This window comes from Dermacentor variabilis, chromosome 5, assembly GCF_050947875.1.
Source record: "Dermacentor variabilis isolate Ectoservices chromosome 5, ASM5094787v1, whole genome shotgun sequence".
NCBI classification, from domain to species: domain Eukaryota; kingdom Metazoa; phylum Arthropoda; class Arachnida; order Ixodida; family Ixodidae; genus Dermacentor; species Dermacentor variabilis.
The window spans coordinates 10,294,537-10,314,772 of record NC_134572.1 but is presented as its reverse complement, the minus strand read 5'-3'; the positions used below and the strand labels follow the sequence as shown (position 1 = coordinate 10,314,772).

At 45.3% G+C, this 20,236-nt stretch overlaps 1 protein-coding gene across 3 annotated transcripts in view; it reads right to left on the bottom strand.

Moving 5' to 3' along the window:
* Nucleotides 1-18,319: 18,319 nt before the first annotated feature.
* The window catches only part of bru3 (CUGBP Elav-like family member bruno 3), a 424,616-nt gene continuing 422,699 nt past the window's right edge, over nt 18,320-20,236 (bottom strand). For all 3 annotated transcript variants that reach the window (XM_075691691.1, XM_075691687.1, XM_075691689.1), the window contains one exon: nt 18,320-19,413. The gene's annotated coding sequence lies outside the window, so the exon portion shown is untranslated. The remainder of the gene's footprint in view (nt 19,414-20,236) is intronic.

The following is a 20,236-nucleotide window of genomic DNA, read 5'->3' as shown; positions in this document are numbered from 1 at the left end:
TACTCTGCTTTTGAATAAAGAGCTTTTACACTCTTTCTCTTCCCGTAGATTAATATATATATATATATATATATATATATATATATATATATATATATATATATGTACGTAAATCTGCGCGAGATGTCATAGGACGGGTTGCAGGCCTTGGGTGCCACTAACGGTACCAAAGGTGTCAACGAGTGAGCGGTGCAAGCCTCGTAACCTTCGCGATCTGTTCGTGTTTATCGTTCAGCGACCGTGACAAGCTCGCCCGTTGGCCCAAGCTTCTTGCCTGTGCACGTGCCTAGCGTGGCGACCGTGAGAAGACAGAACCGATGCACCCTTGTTGATGACGGCGACGGCTAGACGCCCGTACAACTAATCTTGCAAGAACGGGACAAGTCCGCTGACTGCGAGCGCTTCTCACCGTTTACGGAGCCTACTCAAGCCTGTCAAGGCCAAACATGACGATACGTTGGGAGTTGTAGGGCTAGCCTAGTTTCTTTACCAGGGCAGTTCTCACCTGAATCACAGAAGGAGGACAGACGGAAAAGCTTTATTATTGAAGCCGATGACACGCTGGTCTGTGTTACGCTTTTGGTATGCACCCTGCAAGGAAATTCTTACAGGTGCTTAAAATAGACGGTCCGCTACTTTTTTTTTAAACACGATGCCTTCATCTGCAGTGACACTTATTGACGCTTGCATTCAGGAATAACGCTGTACAGAGCACGGGTGGACAGGGGACACGCTTTCGGGCCTCTCACGCTGTAATCGGGTGAAAAACTTGTTTACTTTGTAGTTTTATAACGCATGCCTGACATGCAGCAACGTAAATTATTAAAGAATAGCCAGAGAAGTATAATTCGGAGTAGCATATTATTTGATTTGATGAGTCATCAGTGCATCAATACATTCGGCTATTTATTGGATATCTTGCTATATGCTCATACAAAGAACGCAGTATTATATTGGTTTGTGTTTTGCACCACTTTCGTGGAAAACTGCAGAAGAAAATGGATTGCTTTCCTATGACACCGTCGCAAGACCTGCGTATTGTATCTTGTAGTAAGCAGGTTCCTAGTGCAGATATACTTATGCCTTAATGATAACAGATCTTACATACAAAACATATAGGCGGATTTCTTCTACATTATGAGCCTTAAAGGTACTGCTGCGGCTCGAGGTGGCGTTTGGGCCAAGAATCCACCAAGCCCACTCACGAGTACATCCGGTAGTAGGAATGAAAGAAAAAGGGTTTATTTTACATTATTTATACTTGCTCCAGATGCGGAAGCCCATTCCATGTAGGAGCATATTAAACGTCCGAGTTCCCATCAGCACACGTCAGCTTTCCCCCTTGCACCAAAAGTCTCCGCTTTCAATACCGTCGTCTTCCCTAGGTGACTAGACTAGGCAATCTGATGACTACCGTCAGAATCCTCGAATGCCGAGAGAAATTAGTTGCCTATCTCAATAACACGGATAAGACGTTTAAAAAAATAGTTGGAGTTCGTTGCTTAAAATCCTTGGCTCAGACCGTCTGCTTAATCTGGCTCCCTTTCGTGTACTTGGCCTCGAAGTTGTATACCCGCAAAGTGAGATTCCATTTCAGCAGTCTCCAGTTATTTTTTTGTGTGTGTTGTTGTTGACATTAGCTTCAGCCATGCGAGAGGGCAATGGCCGCCCTCGACCGTGAATTTCGTGCCTTGAATATAGCATCCTAGCTTTTGAACGGCCCATATTATGCAGAAACAGTCTTTCTCCGAGGTGCTAAACGCCTCTTGTCGCGGTGTCAGTTTTCGACTGAGGTACAGCACAGGATGCTCTTCACCGCATTCGTTGAGTTGGGCAAGGACGACGCCTAGATCACGGTTACTGGCGTCACACTAAAGAATGAATTCCCAGCAAAAGTCTGGCGAGACAAGCACAAGTCGTGAAGACGAAGCTTCCTTCTCAAAGCAATCCACATATGCCGAATAAGACTCAGCAAATCTTCCATTTCTGTGCGACTCACCCACTAACATTTTCTTTCTTTTGTTCACAAAGGAACCACGCTAAAGCAATAACCAAAAAATGTGTAAATTACGCGCTTGAAACTACTCGAAGGTTCGAGCTCATTTCTAAATACTTTCACGCACGCTCAAATCGATACTCAAAACGCTGTCGTCTTATGAATACACGTGCGGGACACGCACCAACGCTTTGCTTCTTTGTGTCCGAGCAAGACACGCCTTAAAGGAACAGTATAAACACTTTCTAAAATTGTGCGGCTAAATAAGGGCTCCTCCAAATTACGCGTCTTTCTTTCAAAGAAAATATTGCGAACACTTCTGAAAAGTGATCTGATACTCAAGCGTGCCACTAAAGGCTTCTAACAAATAACGTAGACTTGGTGCTGAAAACGTATCTAAAAAAAAAAAAGCCTATCGGTTTAAAAAGAAATAACGACATATCGAAATAAACAAAGTTTCAAAAAATTTATGAGCGCGCAAACCATCTCTTCCAGAATATCGGTGAGCTTCTGAAACTAACTAAATAAAGCTCAAAACTTCCTTATCGCAACAATCTCTAGATGTCAAAACCCCTAACATAACAAATGGTTTCCACGAAACATGTATAGCGCTTTTCATTCCGAATAGCCTACGGTTGCGTCCTATCTTTAAGCCATACTCGAGGCGAGCGCGATCTGAAAGCGTTTGTCAACCTTGTCAACCAGGGAATACAAAGGGCACGTAGGCCATCCCCTCGCTGCAGACTCCTGACACATTACGTACTGGCTACATGCCTTCTAGGCGTTGCACTACGAATTCACTGCCTGGTATGAACACTTCGCGTCGCCTTACCGCCGCGCCTCCCATGTCATACAGGTTACACCTCGACAAGAACCCAAAGAGGGGGAACATGATGATGATGATGATGAAGCCTCAATTAATGGCACAAACCCACTATGGGGGATAGGCCACGAATCGTGTGGTAATATGATTCAATAAATAAAGGAAATTGATTAATAAATAAATAACACAAAAAAGGAAAATAAATACAATCCAAGATGAAAAATAAACTGTTACATGAGATAAAGTATTGATCAATACTATAGTAAGCCTTGCGTTGATAGGAATATTAAAAAAAGAGAAAGAATAAATAAATAAGGGATGTACTTAAACTTGAGTAAGTTAAATTCTGAATAATAATAGTAAGATTTAAACTGTGAATTTGTGCTTTTACTTTTTGAATTTTCTAAACTGAAGTAGAAGTAAATCAATTGTTTAAACTAACAACTATTAACAAGGCATTCTTTTTGTGCCACATAAAAATTATAAATAGCTAGGCTAACGTTCCTGTGGCTATATACCAATATTGTTGCTCCAAGGGAGAGTATAACAGTACTGCTTAAAGGCAATCCTAAATTTTGAAGTGGAATTTCTAGACATAGTTTTCGATGAGTAGAAAACCACCGACATGATAATAAAAAATGATCTATAGATTCCGGTTCATTGCAAGGGTAGCATAGAGGGGATACCGCCAGAACACATCAGTGCAAGTAAAAAGTGTTGGAATACAGCAACGCAGCCTATTAAATGAAACTTCAAATTTCCGGTTAGGACACCATTGCCGGTTAGAAGGATAATTTAGGTGCAAAAAATCTGTACATTTTGCTAATGACAGGGCTTTTTTGTCTTCGCTCAGAGAAAATTGCCTATATCTGGATGCAGTGATGTGCACAGTTGCCGGCAGCACAGATAGCACAGGACCTGTTAAAGAAGCTCGTGCTAAGGAATCGGCTATTTCATTAATATGAATGTCTCGGTGGCCTGGGCCCCATACTATATGCACTAAACTTAAGTGAGGCGGAGCTAATGAATAAAACGTGTTCAATGCTGTCGACTTTGTAGACACAGTAAGTGCGCTGCATACAGATAGAGAATCTGTGACGATAATAACTCTTGTAGTATGAAGGGGTAATTTCCGCAAGGCAAGAACTATAGCCAGATGTTCGGCATGAAAAACTGATGTGTAATCTGGTAGGCGAAGTGAAAAAGACCAATCGAGGGTTGGTGAGTAGATACCCACGCCTGCCTTCTCTTCACACGAAGAAGCATCAGTCGCTATTACATTTAATTTGAAACGGGCCAAATATTCTTGTAAACGGTCATTCAAATATGTTGTGGGCAGAAATTTCGCATTGTGTGGTAAAATGTTTGTAAATTCAATTTTGAGCGACCCCGGAGACTTATGAAGCGGAATTATTTCTCTAAGGCGAACATTTAAGGGTGCCAATAGTGCTTGCACAAATACAACTTGTGGGGTATGGAACCGCGACCACGTGTTCTCACAAAATGGATTTGGTTCTCTAATAAATGCACATTGTCCACGTCGTAGCGAAGAATCATAAGCTCTTAAATAGGTATGAACCGTAAGCATGCGGAATCGTGTGTGAAGAGTAGGTAGGCGCGCTTCCTGGTATAATAGATTATCAGTAACGAATTCAGGAAGACCTAAACATAGTAGAAGAACTTCTGTTTCTAACAATACAAGGGGTCTTAGTTTATATTTCGCGCTTTCGGAGAACAAAACACAGCTAAATTCTAGAAACGGTCGTACATACATACGATAAATCATAATTAGTCTGTCACTTCGCATACCAGAGCGCCGGTTACTGATTCTACGTAGTAAACATGCGGCTCGTGTCCTCTTCGTTCCAATATTTTCTATTTGAGATCGCCAGTGAAGTTTTTCATCACATATGATACCCAAGTACTTAAGCGGCTCTAGCTGCGGAATGGTTCTCTGTTCATATACTAACGATAACTGTAACGGCCCGGAAAGCGGAAAAACAAGGAGTGCACTTTTGTTTACGTTTACTGCCAGATGCAAATTGTTAAGCCACGTCGTCTCTAGGGTACAGAGGTACGTTTGCAAAGACAGGTGAAGGGAATAGATCTCTCTAGCTGTCGCTAAAGATGTAGTGTCATCTGCATAGACATACAGATTCACATCCTGGTGCAGTGGTACTGAACTCATCAATAGGTTAAATAGTATAAGAGACAGAACAGCCCCCCGGGGCACTCCTCTTGTCTGACCAAACTTTCTTGAAGAAAAGCCGTTTTGAAAACAATAAAATTTTCTGTTTCTTAGAAATTCAAAAATTCAAAAATTCATGCCGTTATATATCGCGGAAAATTGTAGGACTGTAATCTGTCCAGCAGTAGTGAGTGCTCAACGCTGTCATAAGCTTTTGCTATGACAGCGTTGTCAAACTATGTCAAGCTATGTCAAGCAGCAGCAGCAGCAGCAGCCGCCGCCGCCGCCGCCGCCTGTGAACGCCTATCCCTGTGATCTCCAACTACCCCTGTCCTGCGCCAACCGATTCCAACCAGCGTCCGCGAATTTCCTAATTTCATCGCTCCACTTAGTCTATTGCCGTCCTCGACTGCGTTTTCTTTTCCTTGGTACCGATTCTGTAACCCTAATGGTCCAAGGTTTATCTAACCGGCGCATTACATGACCTGCCCAGCCCCCCCTTTTTTTTCTCTTCATGTCAATTAGAATATCGGTTATACATCTTTGCTCTCTGATCCACGCCGATCTTTTTTCTGTCTCTTAACGTTATGCCTAGCAATCTTCGTTCCATCGCTCTTTGAGCGCTCCTTAACTTGGTGTAAAGCTTCTTTGTCGTTCTCCAAGTATCTGCCCCATATGCCAGCACCGGTAATATGCACTGATTGTACACCTTCCTTTTCAATGATAATGGTAAGCTTCCAGTCAGGAGCTGACAATGTCTGCCGTATGGGATCCAACCCATTTTATTCTTTTATGAATTTTCTTCTCATGATCAGGGTTCCTTGTGATTAGATGACCTAGGCAAACGTACCCTTTCACAGACTCTAGATGATGACTGGCGATCCTGAACTCTTGTTCCCTTGCCCGGCTATTCATCCTTAACTTTGTCTTCTGCAAATTAATGTTCAACCTCACTCTTACACCCCCTCTGTGAAGGTCCTGAATCACTTGTTGCAGCTCGTCTGCATTGTCATCTGTAAACCGAAGGTTGCTGAGATATTCGCCGTCGATCCTTACACCTAAGCCTTTCCAGTTTAATAACTTAATAACTTCTTCCAAGTACGCAGTGAGTAGCATTGGAGAGATTGTGTCTCCCTGTCTGACCATTTCTTTATAGGTACCTTTCTGCTCTTCCTGTGCAGAATTAAGGTAGCTGTGGAATCTCTGTAGATATTTTCCAAGGTATTTACGTAAGCGGTCTATACTCCTTGATTGCGTAATGCTTCTATAACTGCTGGTATCTCTACTGAATTAAATGCAATTTCGTAATCTATGAAAGCCATATAGAGAGGCTTATTGTAGTCTGCGGATTTCTTGATTACCTGATCAATGACATGGATGTGAGCCATTGTAGAGTATGCCTCCATGAAGCCAACCTGTTCCCTTTGTTGACTAAAGTCCAGTGCTGCCCTTATTCTATTGGAGATTATTTTGATGAATATTTTATTTAATACTGTGAGTAAGCTACTGGGTCTGTAATTCTTCAATTCCTTAACGTCTCCCTTTTTGTGGATTAGTATAATGCTTGCATTCTTTCAGTTTTCTGGGATCCCTTGCAGTCGATAGACACCTCGTATAAAGAACCGCCAGTTTTCCAAGTATTATGTCTCCTCCATCTTTGATTAAATCGACTGCTATTCCATCTTCTCCTGGCGCTCTTCCTTGTTTCATGTCTTTTGAGGCCCTTCCCACCTCATCGCTAGCTATAGGAGGAGTTTCTGTATCATGTTCATTACTGTTCATTACTTACACCTCGGAGTACTGTACAAATCAGTATAGAATTCTTGCGCTGCTTTTACTATACCTTCGAGATTGCTGATTATATTACCCTGCTTGTCTTTCATTGCATACATCTTGGTTTGTCCTATGTCAAGTTTCCTTCTCACTGATTTCAGGCTGCGTCCGTTTTTACTGCTTCTTCAGTCTTTCTCACGTTGTAGTTTCGAATATCACTTATTTTCGCCTTGTTGATCAATTTGACAGAGAGAGAGAGAGAATCACGCAGACAGACAAACAGCATATAAGCCGGAAGTGGACCTCTCTCATCTCAACTCTGGTGCCAGCACTCGACCGATCGCACCATCCCGGCGTAAGCTACATACCTAAAGATATGTACAGCCTCGCAAAGCAGCGTGCATTTTTGCGCAAGAACTTTTCATAAGCAGTCTGGACGACAAAAGTTTGTTTTGCGCTGTTGAGAAGCCTAGTTCCGCCCGCTGCCCCTCACCATTCACACGTAGAGAAACATGTTACGTGACAACGCCATCATGCACGCGGAAAATATCTATGAATAGAACGCACACAATATTGAATACTGTCGTAGCTCATGCGAACTCGGCGTCGCGCTCAGAGAGACGCATGTACATGCATTCTGGTAGACATTTTATTCGCTTCACGCCAGCGAATACTCCAGAGCGGTCGTTGAGGTCTGGAGTAAGAAGCGATGCACCGGGGATGTCCCAAGCAGAACGAGGCAGGTGCAGTTACTCAATGCGTGGTGTCAGTGTGTACAGTGAACCGCGGCCACGGATTGTGGTACCAGCTTCTTGCATACTTCCTACTAATATTTCTTAGGAAAATGTGAGAAAAGGGCGAAGGATTTGCAATACTAACAAATATCTTCCTCTTTTGCATATGCCTTCTATAGGCTACTTTTTGAGAGTACGCGTAATACAAAAATATAATACTGTTCTTTTATGTACTGTCAAAGCTCTGGAATAGCCAGAACGCCTGTCTGAGCCTAACGTTGAAACGTTTTCCTTCCGGCGACTTAGCAGGAACATGGATGTTCCTGCCATGCGTGGAACATGGATGCTACAACCGGTTGCCGTTATGTATAGCGTTTCCAACGGCTCTGCTGTAACTCATTACCACCATGCTCTTGGCCTGTTTGGTGTTCTGTGAACTGCGGCGATGGCGTCCAATGCATAGCTTACTGCCCACAAGGTTAAGCACATATAAACGACGACCAATTTGTTCAACTAGATCATGAAAAAACTAGCAGCCTATATACTTTGACTACACTATAAGCTCTGGTAAGTGTATGCTATAATTTACATATTGTGACACGCTGACGAAGAAGATGTTGTCATCTTGGCCGGAAGAAGACGACGCTCTGGACTTCGCGCGCTGTCTACCATCTTGTCAGCCACTACGATTATTGTAAATATTCTGTAAATATACGTCTGACTGTTTTTAACCCCGTAGCAATATAATATCACATTTCACCTTTTACTCTTTGGTAACACCCAACAGTTTGTTCGGTCGTATGAGCCTCAATTAGTTGCAGACATGATGCCATAAATTTGTATTATTATAATTCTATTGCATAAACTCCTTCACTGCTTGTGCCCAGGAAATTACTGCTGCGATTCAACGGCAAAATATCGACGCCAGAACTGTGCGAGTAAAATTCAGTACAACGAGAACATGAACCACTTTTTTATTTCTACGCAACGTAACTTCATTTTCGAAGTTAGATTTACTTAAGAAATTTGCTGTTTCGTAGGGTGTATGAAACACTCAGATTACTCACCAACCACGTGACAAAATACTGATGTTGAACTGCAGGGCTTTTGCAATGATCCCTGCATCCAGCAATATTTTTTCCAGTAACTCAGACAGCTCATTGTTTTATGCGTCGCAGTCTTTATTTTTCAGAAGGTAAACATTATAGAGTACAAGTTCAATGCAATCTTTTCAATGAACAAGGTAATGGCATTGTTTCATCTATGTCATCGTGTCAAAGCAAAAATGAGGCATCTGTGACACCAGGGTTACAGAGGTGAGCGTCACGTGATTAGAAAATGTAAGAAACAACTTTTCAGAATGCGCTGCCGCAGTAACAGTTAGGGACAGCGCTTCTGTTTGTGTGCTATGGCTCAGTTACTGTAAAAGAAAAAAAAAAAAAAGAAAGGGGGCGGGGCGAACTCAACGAACATGAGAACAGAGGTGTGAGCTGAAAACGCCTAACATTCAGCTTACAGCTGCCTGAAAACAAATGAAGCCTCAGAAGCACTCTGTACAACACCTGACCCTATCATACAGTCCCATTTTGTCTGCTTGGTAAAGCGGTGACACAAATTAGAGAGAGCAAAATGAAAAAGCGATGTCAAAGCATCATATCGCGCGATCTTCTCATTCAGATGCTTTGGTGTTAGAGAGAAAATACAAAATTGGAGAAGCTCGTTCAGAAAGCAAGACCTAATGTAAATATATATATTCAAGTTGACTACCAAAGCAGCCATCTTGAAACATTTTTGCATGTTTAAGTATTAGCTCAGACTCGCCTAAAGCACAGCTTCCGTACCAGATACATGTGCTGCTGGGTCAACGTGATACCTACATGGTACCATTGCTGACATGGAGTAAACGCTGGTGCTCGCTCCATTCTCATGAGCCAAGCTGCGAGCTGTAGGCGAGCCAATAATGGTAGGCCTCGTCATTCACAGGCATAACGCATGCACGGAGACATGCTGGTCGATCCAGCCTACGTAAACAAAGCACTCCAAGTGCTGAAGCAGTTCTTTTGGCAGGTGAACAAGCGTGTACGAACGGCAAATACATAACGGAAGCTAAATAATTGATCGCCGGTGTGACGTTTACTTAATTTCTTAATTCTCGCCTAGATAAAGGAGCAAACTTATTAAGCAGTACACGAGTTTTGCTGTATAACTCCTACGGACCACGTCAGGATCACGTGGTACACGGGTATTCGACATTGTCTACGAATGTTTAGCAGAAAAAAAAATACAATGAATCTCTACGAAGAGCGACGTTTCCTTACGATGCAGCACTGGTTACGACATTCTAAGCCTAACCCGACGCCAGCAGCACTGCAGGTGACGAATCAGCTTAATACCCGAGCCCAATCAATCCCCTCCTCCCCGCCCTTCCCCCCGTGTGCTCGGCCACCTTGAGATCGTTCGCTTCCGAGGAGGAGAGCGGAATAAAATGACTTCGGAAGAATAAATCCAGGTTGTCTAAAAAAGATCTACACACGAAATCCTGCAAGAGCCAGGCATCGGAACAAATTTCCCGCAGTGATTATTCCTACAACAGGATTAAAATCGAGTGCCAAACGGAAACACAGATGCGGCAGCAGCAGACGACTGCCAAATGTAAAAGCCGTAAAATGTTTGCTCTTCTTTTAAGCATTAGCTTGTGCGACGAGGAAATACGAACTAGCAAACCTTCATACAACCCGGAAAGGTTTGTCCATGGTGCGTAAAAAAAAGAGGCAATAAATAAGCAAACCATTTAAATGAGCTATTCTTTAACGAGGGGTGCTGATTATAACCTGAACGCCTGGCGCAAAGAGCAACAGCAGGCAGCCACAGAGAAGCAACTCTCCGATGGGGTGAAGCGCTCTACGCAAGTACAGCCTATATGCGAGTGGTAAGAAGCTTGATATGCATTAAAAATACCGTGTGTACATGAGAGCGAGAGAGCGAGCGAGCGAGAGTGAGTGAGTGCGTGTGAGTGAGTGTGTATCTGAATGAAAACAAGGCATAGCTCGCGCTGCGTCGCCGACCCCGCGGACTTGACCGATCCTGCCAGGCCGGTGTGTGCGCCGTTTACTCGCCGCTACAGACACAGGCTCGTGCTCTGCGCGTGAAATAGCCAGCTGAGACACTATTCGCAGTCTTTGGCGGTTTTGGCTCACAGCATGGAACAAAACTGCCCAGCGCTGCACGTACCCTCCCTCCACTACCCACCATGGCATAAAGTGAGGTGTGGCACGTAGCTAGATTTTCCATTCGTATTACTCGCATAATCACGATACCAGAGGCGCGTTATGGCTTAATATCCAGTGTGAAATTAAAGTTGAGGCCAAATCAACAATACTTTTTTGTTCGTAAGCGATGTTCGCTGTAAGTTGGCATCTAATGTCACGTGACCTTTTAGCATAACAATTTTGTTGAATGCTGGTCATGGTCCGCCTTTTGCGGGACGTGCCAACTTGACAGATTTCGTCAAGCCTCACTGAGTGACGTAACAGAGCGACTTGCGTTCGAGCAATCAGCGTCGCTAACACGCTTGGCTGCCCTTCTGTAGGTGAAGTCACCATGCAAGGCGTCAACATTGAGTTGACGGAACAGCAGCGCATAACAGGGTTTTACACGGATAACCTACCCTCCTGCACTTTATGGAATTTCTAGAGCTACAGCGCGCTCTGAAAACCTTCCTCTAGGGTACTTTAAGCAGCATGCGCCACTAGGCAACTGCGTGGCCCCGGGAAAAGCCTGGCGCAGACATCCGCCACGCACCACGACCCGGCCAGTCGAAACGGCCCTGCGATGGAAAGCAAAGCTGGGTGCGCGATGAGGTGCGCACAGAGAGAGAGAGAGGCCTACATCTCGAAGCGGGTGAGGGATGATATGGCACACGAAGCGTGGCCGCAGTCCGGTGCGCCCGACCACTTGGACTCTGAGGGCCATCCCTGTTGTCGTCATCTAGGTTGTAGCAAGCTTGGCAAGTTTCGCTCATGCGCGCAAAGCTTTGGCGGACTAGTCTAGAAGCTCTGTGTCTTCTCCGTCTATGTACAGTCTGGAGCCACGGCGAGAAGCGCTTATGAGATGACCTTGGCTGTCACATGGCGCAGCTGTTGGTACACGGTTATAAAAGAAAACGGAAAACCATACAGGAGGGCGCAAATTAAGCTGACCACGGAGTTAGTGTATGTATGAAATATTAAACAAGTTGGAGGAAACATGGTACCTGTCGATGAAACCATTTGTTGTAAATGCTATCTACTCGTACGTAGTTCCACTGTACGTGAACCTATTCCAGAAGATGACAAAGGTTGCGAAGCATTCATGGCAAACGCAACAAGAGTGGTTCACTTGCGCATGCCTATACGAAGCGTCTCGTATCTCGTGATCTATCTCGTCTCGTGAATCTTCGCTAAAGTGTGCTCTTTAAAAAAAGGAGAGAAAAACGGAAACCTCACGAATTAATAGCGTGCAAGAACGTAAAAAATGACCGGCTGTTATTGTCATGCGGCAATTTTGTGAACGCCACGTAACTAATATTTCTTTTTCATGCTGGTTTCTGTAAGAAAAGACGCATAATGCGTTCTGTAAACATCAGAGCACACTGCAACCAAATAGGCCTCATAAACACAATTATCAGCTGTATGCCGCTTAAGCGTAGACATGTGCGTTCCACAAGACAAGTAAAATTGCAAAGACGATAAGCTTATCGCACAATAGCTTATCGCATGGCACAGAGCCGCATATGGGAAGTCACTGAACATGCTATTCGGTCTTCAGCAAAAAGAAAAATAAAAGTAAGAGAAATAGCGAAGAACAAGCAATTGACTCCTTTGGTTCGTTCGAAAGTATTGCACAAGTAACAATGTGTAAAACAAAATGACTAATAAGCAGAAACGACAGCGCTTTTGCTTGCTGAATGCGTATGAAAGCTTTGGATGTGATGAAAACGTATAATACTGAAGTATATCGAAAAGAACTTCGAGTTCTTGCATGATTGCGCACTGTACATGATTAAGTGACTAAAATACTTGATAAAGCATCGTTAGAAACAAACTTCTGCCAGAACGCAGAAGGAAAACAACGGTAAAAATCAATACTCCTACATCCCGTGAGAACACTGCCCATAACTCTTACACTTGTTATCACGTGAAGTCGCAACTGAAATATACATAATTACTTAAAAGACTAGAGAATTCAACAGCCGTGATAGCCGTAAAAGTCAATAAATTATACGGCAGACACGACAATCAGACGCAAAAATGTACGAAAGCGCAGCAAAAAGAGAAATCCGCTCAATCAATACAAATGACGCGCTCAGGTGGTAAAAGGAAGGCTATGCCAAAAATGAGGAGAACCGATAAAACTGCCCCTACGCCGAGTGTTCGTGAAATGCTACGATAAAAAACGAACGTTACGTCGCCTCTCGAGACATTGCGCGGAGGCACGATGGCGCAGTGAGAAAAGAGACGCCCAGGTGTGGAGACTGGTGCAAAAGACGTATCGTCAACACAGGAAAAACAAGAGAGTAATCGGAGACAGTGGGTGTGCAGTCGAAGACAAATGCTTCACCTGCTGCGTCCCGCTGTCGCCCGCGTAAGCAGATAATAAGCGTTCGTCAACGCTTTCTCAAGAGAACAGAAGGCGAGAACAGGCAGGAAGAAACGGTAACGGTACAAATATCATAGCCCATCATGGGCAAGTGTATCTTTGAAAAGAAAAATAGGAAGTTCTCACTTAATAAGAAAAGGAATTGAAATGGCGACTTCAGTTCGGAAGACTGATGCTCAAAGGCATGACTGAAGAGCTTGCCCTAAATGAGAGAAACACGAACGTGTTCCCAAGCTTCCCTAGAGCGCGTAAACGGATTATAGTTGCAGTTTGTATGGCGATACCAGTTTTGCACAATGAAGTGATACGGCAGAATCGGCGGGCAGTCATCCTACTTGTAAGAGAACAACAAAATAAATAAAGGAACGAAGAAATGATCTACACTATACAGGTGCGTCAGCGTCCCACGTTTCTCTTTGCCGGCTCCGCTACAGCTGACGATGTTAGTTCACGAAGAGGTCCTTCCCTAATGGCGAACACAGTCACTTGCAAAACATGAAAGCGCGGCTGGCTCATTCGACATCAATGGCGTTGTGACCTCGCCTAAATGGACTTCGAGAGCGGAGTGTTCCGGCGTGGCGTGAAACTGCAACGCCCAAGAACCGTAAATCTGCCTAACTGTAAAGAAAAGTAAGTCCACAGGAAAGACGGAACATCCGCGCTTGTACAACTATAAAGCTTTGGCCTTTTTCGAGTTGGTTATCGAGCACAGCCCTGTGTTGTCCTGGCTCTGCAATTAAGTACGCGGCACCCATCGGCTCGCGTGTAGAACAGGGAGGAGGAAGGCATTGGTCTCCAGGTTCGTGGCTCGAAATCATACGCCAGAGAACGCGTTGCCAGCGACAACACTTGCGCTGATCTCCGGTGTGACCGTCGCCATACTGACCGGTAAGATGTGTGCGTGTGCGTTCGTGTGTGTATGTATGCGTATGTACATGGTTAATAACGCGCACAGGAAACAGGGAGAAGTGGTCACGAAGCTCCCGTCGAATGCGCCGGTGCTGGAGGATAAACCCTCGCCGCATCGACCCCGAACGGATGAGGGTGAAAGCTGGGCACCGCCTCGTTGGATGCGTCTGCGTGGCTTTCATCGTGACGATGGAGATGATTTGTTTATATATCTTTATATATATATATATATATATGGATCTATAGGCGTGATATATATTATTTATATATATATTTCTGCAATAACCAGTGTGCGATGATAATACTCGCATCCTATGCGCAAAAGGAAGTCGTAAGGAAAGAAGCGTGCGATGGTCGGCAGGGTGTTCATAACGAATGTGCGCCAAGGCATCTCGTGACTCAGAGAAACCAAGCGGTTCGCTACGCGCCTCGACTTGGCCGGAGACGCGGCTACCCAGGGAAGCAGCCCTGCTGCGGCCGCGGTGCGCGCCACTCAGACACGGAGGCCGGCTCGTGCGAAGGTTTCAACAGAACATCTTTGGCAACAACTTGACCGGACTACGTCGCTCCGGCGCATGGAGGACACTACGGGGCGAACAACCGTCGGAGAAAGAAAGATGACGGCCTGGTCATAGAAAATCTGTAAATGCTTAGACGCCGGCTTGGCTGCGCTCCGAGTCACGACATCTCAACGTCAGTCCTTCATCGACGCTTACTCAGAGACCGAAATGCGCATCGCGGTCATGGACTGAGTTTTGGCTGTTCTTTGTCGCGGCTCTAATAATAAACGCGGGGTCTTGCCAGCTTGGCCGACGCGGTGAATGAAAGCCGTGGATAGCCGGCCGACAGGCATGTGGGAGGGCGGAGGAGGCAAGACACACCGCGCAGGTTGTCGCACTCCGGCGTAGCAGGACGCATCGAACGCGACTGTATCTGCTGGTCGCTGTTGCGAGGCCTTCAACAAAGTCGACAGTCCTCGTATGGAATGGTTAGCGCGGCCGAAGGGAAATAAGAGAGCGAAGCGGGGCAGGAGAGCAAGGAATGTGCAGAGTTCTCTCCTCTGGACGGCAGAGGATCTGAAAGAAGTGCTGGACCTGTCGGCGTCGAAAACGTGGCATGCGCGACATGCTAAAGCGAGCGGGACTTACATACTCATGCTAAACAAGGAAACGGGCCATTTGCAAAGCATTTTGTTTTCACTCTGATCACGCCTCCTCGGCGAATAAATCTTGTCTAATTCCGTTATGACGTGTCCTTTTTTCTCTCGAAACGTTCTGCTAGAGGTATACATTTGGAATACGTATTTGGGTGCTTCTGCACAAGTTCGAAGTGAACTTGATAAGTAGCGACGCGCGTGATCTGTGCGTGTGCAATTGAAGAAGCGACGCCAGTAAGCGCCAAGGCGCAGTCACTGGGCCCGCTACACGGTTGAAGCAACGAGCTACGAAGAAAGGTACGACGGGGTGGCTCTCGGCGTTGCCAAAGGGTAAGCGCGGTAACAAAAGGTATGTCGCGGAGAGCCCCGCCGCCTCGATCATCTGGCCTCACTACCCTGTTAGTCTCGTCCTCATAGCTGGATGTACGCGCAAGTCCTTTTGTGGAATGAAAGAAGGCAGCACGACGATGCCGAAAGTGAAACCTAGAAATCCACAGCCTTAGGTCTGGTGCCAGTGGGAACACGCCCGAGCCCAACCGGATGAGTGCGTAAGGCAGAAGACGCGAGGCGGGCAAAATGCTGAGTGTAAGCAGCTGCTGCGAATGCTATCAAGTGTTGTGAGATAGCCTAAACTTCTCTCAAGGGTTGAGGAAAGACGCGCAGGAAAGGTACAAGTTTTTTTTTCTTTGTATTTACCCTGTAGGTCTGCTTAACACAGTTCGCATACTCAACGGCATTCAGACCACAAGTGAAACTTGAGAGACCAAAACGAGCTCACACAGCACCAAGAAAAGAAAACAGTCAATCTGGCGGCTACACATTCTACACAGGCACTGCCGGTGTGTCGGCCGAGGAAACCACCAAATATGGCTCAGCGCTCCTCAGCAGTATGAATTACACACATAAAACGTTCATCAATGCTTGAAGGTAGAATTCCGAGAGGAAAAATAAATATCGACAGCTTTTGTTGAGCTTTCTGTGCCGCTGTGCGTACTTGCGCAAGCGATTCGCGCTTTCCCCAGGCGTATTGTCAGAATTTCAAGCATGTTTTTACTGCTCCTGCACAGCGTCTGCGGCTTCCTCGGTTAACGAGTGGCGAAGATCTATTGATACTGAAATATTTAAGAACCTTCGTTGCTGCCACAACAATATTCTACCCCATGTGAAAAGGGAACAGCTTCCAAAGAGACGCGGCGATTATTTTTTTTTTTTAGGATGAACGCTCAAAAGACATAATGTCACGTAAAATAAAAGACAGCTATAGGAAGGAGGGGCCCTAAATAATTCATTGCGCACCCCACAAAGCGTCCTTTCATGCCTAGGCGCAGCGTCAGTCTTGGTACGCCATACAGGAAGCTTGTTCATACGGTGCAACAAATCTGTACAGAGGTTCCCTATGCGAAGGCAACATGGGAACATCTTCTGAACAGCCTGTTCACCAGTTCCACGGTGACGCTGAGAAACCAGACACCAGGCCAGAACGCAAAAAAGCGCGCGATGCTGTTTAAGTTTGTAGGATTGGAAAAGCGCAAAACACAGCAAAAACGATCTCGCTCAGCATACGAGTGGCAGGCAAAGCCACACATGTTCTCGGTCGACGCACCGGCAGCTGAACACAGTGCCCGTTGCTAGCGGCAGCCACACTCACGGTCACACTGTTTACAGAGCACGCACCACCACGCTTCCATGCAAATGAAAACAGAAAAACATGACAATGAACCAAGCAGCGTCGGAGGTGGAAAGCTCTCACCCCTGCTGCAGTAACAAGACTGACACGCACGTGGATTCACGAAACCGAGGAGAAAAGATCCAGGGCCAGAGCTGGAACCGCATTCGCGGATGCCGCTTCCCTCACCTTGGCTGCATCATTCACAAAAAACTTCGTGTGATCAAAAATAGTCTTCTCTACAAACAACCACGCAAGTCCCTCGAGCGTGGGACCTGTACGAAATCGTTACTTTTTTTCGCTTCGTCTTCCTTTCTAGAAATTCTCTGGCATGTGTGTGTGAATATATATATATATATATATATATATATATATATATATATATATATATATATATATATATATATATATATATATATATATATGTATAAATAATAGTCTTTTCACCTTTTATTATATATACAGGGTGTTTCAGCGAACTTTAGCCAGAGTTTAAAATATTCCGATGCACTCTAAGACGACGCGACCAAATGCATGTTGCTCACTTTTGTATTTAGTGTGTCACGCTATGGTTTGTATTTTGCTTAATTAGACAATTAGTCAATAATAATTAATCAACTTCTGAAGCAACTAAGTTAGGCAAAAGGTTCCAATACAAAAGTTGTAGAGCACTTCGCCAAATGTCCGATTAGACAGTTTCTAACTTTCTATCTAAAAAGTATTAGTGTTTTTCAGCTTACTGCGGATGCCCGCGAAAAAAAAAAAAGGAATACCACGTGACATACCCGCTTGTGCGCTGTGATTGCAGCGCTTCCAAACTGTCCGCATCCGCAGCATAGCATCTAGCAGGACGTGCTGCCGCAAAGGCGACAGGGCAGTGACGAAGACGTTGGCTGTTCGATTTACGCCAGCGATGTTCTTCCCTCGCGGCGGTTCATGATAGGGATAGGCAGACGCAGTGGCAGCACACCCGGCTAAATGCTATGTTTGTTGGTGCGCGGAACGCTTGGGAGCAATGCAATCATGACGCGCAAGCGGGCATGTTTTTTTTTCTTTCGTATTTCGCGAGCATCGGCAGTAAGCTGAGGAACACTAATATTTAATACACAGAAAGGCAGAAACTGTTTATTCGGACGCTTTGCAAACCGCTCTACAACTTTCTAATTGTAAATCTTTTTCCTAGCTTCGTTACTGCAGAAGTTTGTTGTTTAAGCTTGACTAATCATCTAGTTAAGCAAAATACAAAATACAGCGCGACACGCTACATACAAAAGTGAGCAGCATGAATTTGGTCGCGCTTTCTTAGAGTGCATCGGCATTATGTAAACTCCGGCTGTAGTTAGCTGAAACACCACCCACACACCAACACGGGTGTGATATATATATATATATATATATATATATATATATATATATATATATATATATATATATATATATATATATATATTTATATAGTATCAGTACGCTAGTGTATTGTATATACTGCTGTGTTTACGCTTGTTTTTCTTCGTATGTACAGGTGACCGCTACTAATACTACATCTCTAGATCAACTACAGAACTTGGCGCTGCTGAGACGCACTTGTCAACAGAGTCGGTTTCACGCATGCGCAGGTCCTTCTTTGTCGGACCATGCGAAATGCATTTGTGTACTCGTGTAAATCCGTGTGTTGAGTGAGCGTGTGTTCGTGCGTGTGCTTCTGTGTATGTGTGTGTGTCTGTGGAGAGGAAGTGCGCAGTGCGGCCGGAGCGTGCAGAGAAGGAAGAAGTGGCCCACGCGCGCACTCGCACAACAGTCACGGTGCCAAACCAGGCCGCAAGAGGGCGCGCGCAGGCGCCGCAGCGATGGCGATGGCACTTCCAGCGCCGATACTGATATGGATGCTCCCGTGTGGCGTGCCTTTCCCGAGCAGAGCTGGGTGCCGACGGCGCGCGCAGCGGTCGTCTCTTGCTTCCGCTTGATCGTCGTCTTTCGGGAAAAGCCCACCAGGGGGCGGCAGAGGCGGCGAGGGAAGAGAGAATAGCGAGACTGGCGCTAAGCCTCGCGCGTCGCCTCAGCCTGCCCTTCTCGGCGCGTCGAGTATTCACAGCAAGACTAAGTGCGACACCTGGAAATAAGTTTCTCGGCTACGCAGCCTCTAGAACTGACGCCCCGCACCCTTCCTGCGCCTTCCTGTCCTTGAAGTAAACACTGGTAAAAGCTTATACACTGTGTCAAGGCCTGGCTGGGTTTGGCTACTAAACCTACTTGGCTATACTGACTACTTGTCATACTGTTTCTCGCGCGCCTTTCGTAGTAGTAACAGTAGAAGCTCTTCTGGTAAGCCGGAAAGGATGCGTTCATTGAGCCCTGAAGCGGTATTTTCTGTTTCCGGCCAACTAACAAACCTAACACTGCTCTCACCCCTGCCGTCTAAGACGTGCTCAGTGGCGGCGGCTATAGTACACTGCTCGTCTAGCTACAACTCTGAAGTTCCAATCGCCCACGAAAAACAGGCATTGCCATCAAGGTCTTGTAACGCTTGGCATCTGAAAGGAAAAGAAAACGAAAGCAGTCATGAAGCAAGACCTACCGAGACAAAGCTAGGCGGTCCGTTGCTATAGCAAGATTATAGACTATAGATTATAGACTATAGCAAGATTACAAGCAGATGGAAGCACCTCCAACAAGTGCCAGACCCCTCTACTACCCCTTTAGCCCTTTTCATTGAGGTAGCCCTTTTCATGCGGCAAAGGGTTAGACTTCGACGTTCACTTCCCCACCTTGCATCGCATCACGGTGTTTATCTTGTTCAGCACAAAAAGACGGACGAAGACACAAACACAACACAGACACCCACGTGACCGTTCTCCGTTTTCTTGCGCTGCACAACGTGACGCCACGCCGATTCACCCGGCTGTCTGTCTCGCGCTGTTCGGGCGGCTTCTGCTTTGCGAGACACTGCGGACAGTGTTCTTCGATAACAAAATTTGTCGCTGGGATAGGTGGTTCATGTTTAGGAACCGACTACTGATAAGCGTAATTCCAAGAAAGGCACAGAAGCACAGTGCAAGCGCTATGCTGTGCGCTTGTGCTGTGCTTCTGTGCCTTTCTTTTGTCCCGTCTTGGACCTGCGCTTACCAGTATTCTAATATTAAGCATGTCCTTTGACTTCTCACCAACATATCTACCGCGCATTTTGTCTGAGACAAAGATGAAAGATTTACCACCTCTGTATCCCTTTTTGCAACCACGCCGGGATAAATATTTATCAGTTATATCTTTGCATCTGCACATAGATTGAACCATTCTGGATTCAAGAATGTCATCATAAGGCATGCGCAATAAAAAAAATAGTCAAACAAAAAAACT